Source organism: Bidens hawaiensis, unplaced genomic scaffold (assembly GCF_021521415.1).
Source record: "Bidens hawaiensis isolate Kalapana, Puna unplaced genomic scaffold, B.hawaiensis_p1.1 tig00004857_1, whole genome shotgun sequence".
In the NCBI taxonomy this organism is placed as follows: domain Eukaryota; kingdom Viridiplantae; phylum Streptophyta; class Magnoliopsida; order Asterales; family Asteraceae; genus Bidens; species Bidens hawaiensis.
Window position 1 is genome coordinate 175,854 of NW_027491304.1, and position 7,360 is coordinate 183,213.

The 7,360-nt window shown below is 37.0% G+C and overlaps 1 long non-coding RNA gene across 1 annotated transcript; it reads right to left on the reverse strand.

Moving 5' to 3' along the window:
• Positions 1 to 3,790: 3,790 nt before the first annotated feature.
• On the reverse strand, positions 3,791 to 4,440 carry LOC143628249 (uncharacterized). Its single transcript, XR_013152718.1, has 3 exons — positions 4,289 to 4,440; positions 4,061 to 4,240; positions 3,791 to 3,990 (listed from the first exon to the last, which is right to left on the reverse strand). It is a non-coding gene; the product is annotated as an uncharacterized LOC143628249 (long non-coding RNA).
• Between the last annotated feature and the right edge of the window lie 2,920 nt (positions 4,441 to 7,360).

Consider the following 7,360-nt stretch of genomic DNA (forward strand, 5'->3'; position numbering starts at 1 on the left):
TTTCATTAAGCTGTGTCAATAGTTTGGATTAAGTTCTAACATTTAGCGTAGCCAAATATTAAGTCTTTTGGTTTACATATAATAACAATAATATATGCAAATAAATTTGTCAATTTTCTAACTTGCTTCATAACCTGAACCCTGGAGTTAGTTTATTTTCATATTATTGTTTTGCAAACTACTTTCTAAACAGCTTGACATAGTCTTTCCACCCTAATTAATCAACAAATAAGATATGAGTTTTACTTACACTTTCCAATGATTGTTGTAGAGACGAACTTACATACCCGTACTAGTTATAAAAATACTTGTTTTTGATTAGAGCAAGACATTTATATCAAAATGGAGCCGTTGCCGAGGAATCAATGCTCAAAGTGCTAGTTTAGCTTAAATTTTAGTTTTTGTTTTAATTATTTCTTCTTTAATTTTTCACGGGTGTTAGTGTTTTTGTCTGTGTAGGTGATTTTACAAGTTAATGCAGACGAGATATTCCCGTGAGAAAGAGCCACTATAGTTTTATACAGAAATTGAGATAACAGCTAACAGAAATCGAGCAGCTCAGAAACCCAATGTAGACCGAAAACAAGAAACTACAGTGCCAAAAAAAGAAACCATGAGTACCAAAACAACATAGACCCGAATGACTACCAACCACATAACCAAGACCGGCCAAATAACCAAGAATAAGCAGCTCCTCAAACCAACATGCCACCTAACCATAACCAAAATGTTACCCGTAACCGAAACTGAAACCTATTTAAACGAGGTGGATTTATCCGTAACCACAGGAGACGGTTGATTAATGATGACAACTTCTCAATCAGATTCGCCCATTCGCCCTACTAACCCGTCAAAGACAAGCTGAGTTTAGAACGGAAAGACTCGAGATTAACTAGGCTCATGTACGGGTGGAAAATTGGCATATAGGGGATGATGCGGGGTTCGATTATGATGATGAGGAAGAATTTAGGGATGAATATGGGGGTCAATATCAGCAGCAAAATGTCCAGAATGACTAGAAAGTTCATCAAAATCATCTAGAAAATCCACGAGATCGAGCACCGAAACGTCAGCATAATCGTGAACAACAGGTACCGTATTATGAGTTTGATAATGGACTACCGAGAGCATATATCCCACCACCAGTCAAATGAGTTCAAAGTCACCTCATCCCTTAAGTGGCCACGAAACCTCTAACGATCGCTATTCCTGTCAGAAATGGAAGGACTTTTTCGGTAAGGCACATCAGTTTAACGGGGTGACCTGCGTTTTAATGAAAGGCTACTGAATAACCAAACCTACACTTGAATGATTTTAACTCGATATGTGCGCTTATCTCAAGTCAAAGTTTTACCGCGGAAGAAGTGAAGATGGTCTTTTTCCAGTTCAGTTTGAAGGATGCAGCAAAATATGGTTCTTATCTTTGCCGTCATCTAGTATCTATACTTGGGGGGATTTGGCGCTAAAATTTTAAGATGAATATTATGCGCCATAGAGATCTAGCGAAGCCTGAAACGCAATTCGGAATTTTCAGCAACGCATAGGTGAAACCTTCTGCGAGACATTTTAGAGATTTAAACTGTTTTTGAGGACTTGCCCACATCATGGAATTGTCTTATGGGAATTGATAAAGGCTAACAACAACCGAGCCTCGGTGCGGAAGTGTGAATAATCGTTATTAACAAAAGAGCTCGGATCTGGGTTAGGATCGAATCGCACACGTATTCACTCTTGAATAATATTTGGACGGATGAGATGTATTGGGAGAGAGCCTGATTCGACACGTATATGTAAAAGAAACACAAACAAGATAGAAATGGTAGTATGATATCATTAGTCGAATAATTCTCATAAATATGAACCACTCATACATACACAGTAAATATTAGCAACCCCGGGAGAGCTCATCCCGGGCAGGAGACTCTCTAATAGGGATAAAACCCTAGATCTCAATCAATACATAATACACTCAATCACACTAGACAGATGAATAAATACATCTGTTTATACTAGTCTAGCATGACTTGGTCTTCAAGTCATCCACCCTTGGTTGAGACCAAACTATATATTTTTCACCCACATATTAATTCGATGCGTCGATCTAAAATATAAGACCCCACAATCTCCCCCTTAGACCGATGCCATCGAATTTTCTTCCATGATTACTTCATAACCCGTTGTCTTTCATTTAAATTCTACCCCTCACTTTAAGCGGTTTTGAACTTCAATGATCAACATAAAGTAACAAGGTCATCATAAAAGGAAATACACTCAATGTGATCATCAAATAATCTTCAATTTTTCAACCCCATTTGTGGTGTGGATGTTGAGACGGCAGATTCCGTCTGAGTACTTCATCAATATCCTCCACATCTTTGAAAACCTTGAATTATTGCTCTTGATCAACCTTTTCTTAACTTGAGTCTTTTACTTGATTTGAAGCAACCAATTTTCAATAAAATTCAAAGAATTTTACTCCCCCAATTTTTTTTGCAATTTTCTTTATTCAAAGTGTCTTCAAATCAAATGTGTGTAAAACAGTCTTGATCATCCTTCTCAAGATTGAAGAATCTGAAATAACTAAATGAAAATATTCATTTGTTGGTAGACACTCCAAGTGGTTAAATCCTTAATCTTGGTCAACACATGTTCTTGTAAAACTCTTGATGAAATCGTGAATTTTTTGTGAATTTTGCCCAAATTTTGCTCTAAAATATTCAAAAATGACCAATATGCCCCTCATTGACCCGGTACAGTCAACAACTGATTTGACTAGAAAAATCTCTTCCAATAGTCAATCGTACCTGGGCAAACATCTTTCATTCAGAGCACATGGTCAAAAGGTCAACGGATAAGCAAATATTACATCTTATCTCCATCTTGGCATGTTTGACTTAAGAAAGTCAACTGCTGAAACTATGCCAAACATTCTTCCCAACACTTGATATGATTCACAAACACAAACTTTCTGTTCATGAGCACACATATTTCCCTTCACGAGCATGCTAGACCAGAGTCATGCTTGTTAGCAGGAAGTGTGCTCGAGAGTAAAAAGATATGTAGTGTTCAAACAACATCATATCAACAACAATAACTACCAAACAACCCCTATTTGAATTGTGTAGCAACAACTTGTACAATCAATTACAACAGCTGTAACAAGAGCATTATAATTTGTACCAGCTTGTTAGTTAATGCATTAGCAATTGCTATACTTCTTTTCCAAACCAGCAAAATTTGTTTGTGACTAAAAATCTAAACAACAGCTAAAACGCATGTTATCTTTCCGATCCTGGCAGAAACACTTAAACGAGCAGCATCGTGGCTAATGTCACTACATAAATTCCAAAACTTCCCTTTTCATAAATAATCCATATCTGTAGCTGCAAATTATTTGAGTACGGTGCGAAACAACCCAATTACCTTAACTTTCGCTGCAACTACTCAAGACTTAGTAAATAACCCCTTAGATTTGCTCAGGAATTGAACTTGCTCGAGCTTAGTACATGCACTGTCAACTTAAGTAGTAACTCGAACACTTATTTAATACATTTCGTCTACCCGTTCTAAGTACTCGAGAAAGAAATTGCAGTGTAGCTAAGTATTTGTGATATAAACTTTGCAATGTTCGTGAATAAATAAACTCATAACAAAATGTTTTAGAGTCCTAACTGTTAGTGAGGTACGATAACATAGTAGCAGCAGCTACTTGAAATGCATTAACAGCTTCTTCCATATGCACACGTGTTTGTGAATTAATCATGTAATCAGCAAATTATAGATTTGCCCCGTCGGCTAACAGATTGTACAATTAAGAGCAAACTGAACTAGCAGCTTCAGCATATTAACATAATACCATACTACTTTGTGTATGTAATTATAATCAAATCAACAACTTAAGAAATTGCACATTCTACAGCTGATATATTACAAAACTAACATTTGCTGCAACTGTTGGTAAAAATATTAAAGATACTCGGAAGTAAACATCTGTTCGAGACCAATCTGTCAGTAAAATGCTCGAAATTAACTGCTTGTGTATAAAATCTGCAAACTATACCAGCTGCATATCACTTTGTAACAGATATGAATTGACTGAAATATCACTGCAATTTAGCTCAGCAACAGTTGAAATATTGCTTTCATATCAGCGGTATGCTCGAACATATAAAAATCATATCAACAGCTAATATCAACTCGAACCCCAATTAACTTCTCGTGACTCTCGCTGCTACAGCCCCTTCAACTCGTGAATATGAATTAAGGCGAATTGTTCATGAGTAAGAACCAAGTACTCATGAGCACACAATTAGCTCGAACATATGTAAACACGGTTTCCCCCAAATTTAAAACATAAGAACCCTAAAATCTTAGATCCGAAATTAATCACTTAATTGGAAAAATTAATCATTGAAGTCAAATCAAATCATCATGAAATGAACATTCTAACAACAATCTAACATCAATTTCATCAAACAATCGGATCTAGAACATCAAATATAAACTGGTTCAACCTAAAACGAACCGAAAACAGTAGCTCTGGACAAAACTGAAAAAATATAAACGTGAAACCGATGATGAATCTCCGAACTAATCATCAATCCAAAAATCAATCCACATAAATCATATTCGAATCATCAAATTTCACCCAACTCAATGAAAAAACCCACCAAAACTTCACCCTACTTCAAAGTTTAACGTTCATGACGGATTCAAAAGTGAATTCATTCAAATTCAGTGGTTAGACTAAACGATTCGGTAACCCACTCTGATACCAATTGACAAGAACCAAGCCCCGGTGCGGAAGCATGAATAAATCGTATTAACGAAAGAGCTCTGATATGGGTTAGGATCGAATCACACTCGTATTCACTCTTGAATGATATTTGGACGAATGAGATGTATTGGGAAAGAGCGTGATTCAATTAAAAATAATCAATAAAATAGGATGAACACATATATGTAATCGAAACACAAACAAGATAGAAATGGTACTATGATATCGTTAGTCGAATGATTCTCATAAATATGAACCACTCATACATACATTCACACATACATAAGAAATATCAGCCACCCCGGGAGAGCTCATCCCGGGGAAGACTCTCTCATAGGGATAAAACCCTAGATCTCAATCATACTAAACAAATGAATAAAATACATCTATTTATACTAGTCTAGCATGAGTTGGTCTTCAAGCCATCCACCCTGGGTTGAGACCAAACAATATAATTTTCACCCAGATATTAATTCGATGTGTCGGTCTAACATATAAGACCCAACAAAGGCATTCCATGATAGTCTCTCTAATGAAGATGTTCGAGACCTCCAAGCCACAACTAATGGATCTTTTCTTACAAACGATAAAAATGTGGATTGGGGGCATCTTGAAAGACATGCAAATAATTCAAAAAGACAAGCACAGTCGAACGGGATGGCCAAAAGAGCAGTAGTAAAAGCGGTTGACAATCTTGGTTCAGATGACAGAATGAATAGGTTGGAAAAGAAGATGGACAGATTTTTGGATGGAGGTATTCAAGAAACAGGTAGATCAGGAAAAACTATCCGGTATGTGAAGGTTTTTGTGAGTTAGGTCATGAAGTTGTGAGTTGTGGGGTTGAAGACATTGAGGAAGAGTATGTCAACTATGTTCATGGTTAAAGGAAGTACAATAATATGAGTTCAAATACTTGTCATCCGGGCCTTAGAAATCATCCAAATTTCAGCTATGAAATCCAAACACTCAAAAGAACATGAATTTTCGGGACAGTTCTCAGAAGACAGGTTATTAATCGAACCAGAAACAATTTGGGAACAGTTCTGGCAATGGTCAGAGTGGGTACAATTAGATATATTCTAAGGATTACAATAAGGGTTATAAAAAGAGTTACGGCAAGGTAATTCTTCGGGTAACAAAGAGGATTCGATTAAGGATGTGATGGAGTTATTGAAGAAAATGAATGAAGATCAAGAGACTCAAAACAAGGCTTTGAATTAGAGGTTGGAGCTTAATGAGAACGCAAATGCTGCAAGGGATAAACAGGTGAGTCCATTGGCAGAAGAAATGGCAAGCCTAAAAAGAAATCCATCCAAATTACCGAGTGACACTTTGAAGAACCCGAGCCATCAGAATAACAGTTCTTCAAGTGGAAATAGCACCTACATTAACCATGTAAGTACACTTAGGAATCCACCATCAACCTTCGTTGAAGGAGTGGTGGAAGACTTTGGTGAAAATGAGAACAGTGATGATGAGGTGGAAAACGAACCAATTAATAAACCGAAAAAATCAATTAATAAAACTTAAACGAACCGGTAAAGGAAAAAAGAAACACCAATCGACTAGGATATGGGTCCCACGGGTAAAACTGTTCCGTTTCCTCGGGAATTGGTGAATCCCGCAACATCATCACTGAAAAAAAGAGGGGCCCATAACAGGAGGAAAATGTAGGAGGTAATTAAAAAAGCAAAAATTAATTTACCCCTCATTGATATTATAAAACAAGTCCCCACATATGCTAAATATTTAAAGGACTTGTGTACTCATAAACGAACTCAGAAAATGCCCAACCAGGTTAATTTAACAGCTAATGTGAGTTCGGTTTTGATGGGAATCCTCCCACCCAAGTTACAAGATCCAGGAACACCAATAATACTGTCACACCCCGACTAGTTAGTTGCGGAAGCGTAAAACGGGAATGTAACAGATAATACTGGTATCAACAACATTGTTTATAAAGAAATTCACAAACTAATTTACATCATATTACATGGGTTGGTACTATGTTTACAAACTAGATGAGAATCACATAACCGGTTTACGAGCTTCTTATTCAATATTATATATCTGCGTCTATTCACAGCTATTCAACTTCATTCCTAACACCAAGAACGTAAGCTAATCATTCCACATTTGCTTTACCTGAAAAGCATGTTAAAACGGGTCAACTACGTCTAGTTGGTGAGTTTCAAGTTTCACGAGTATCAACGAAATCAGTATACGAGTTCGTAAAGTTTACAGTGTGTATGTATACATGTATGTGTATGATGTATTATACTAAGCCACAAGTGAAACCGAAACGAGCTAAAACACATGGCCACCCCTGCCCATGCACTCCCGTTGGCATTTAACAGCCACTTTGCCCCAAGTATGTACTATGTCTAACACCACATAGCAGTATGTAATAAGTTTAAATGACAATGTGCAACTGGGTTAACATGTTCCGGCATACCCCACCGGCTCTGTCAGTTGGGTTTGTCAAACCGATAGTACTATCCACACGTCACCGGCACGAAGTTAATCACTTGTGTTTGTGGGGACTTTCAAGTGTTAGTACTTAGATAACTCACATCACCGCAC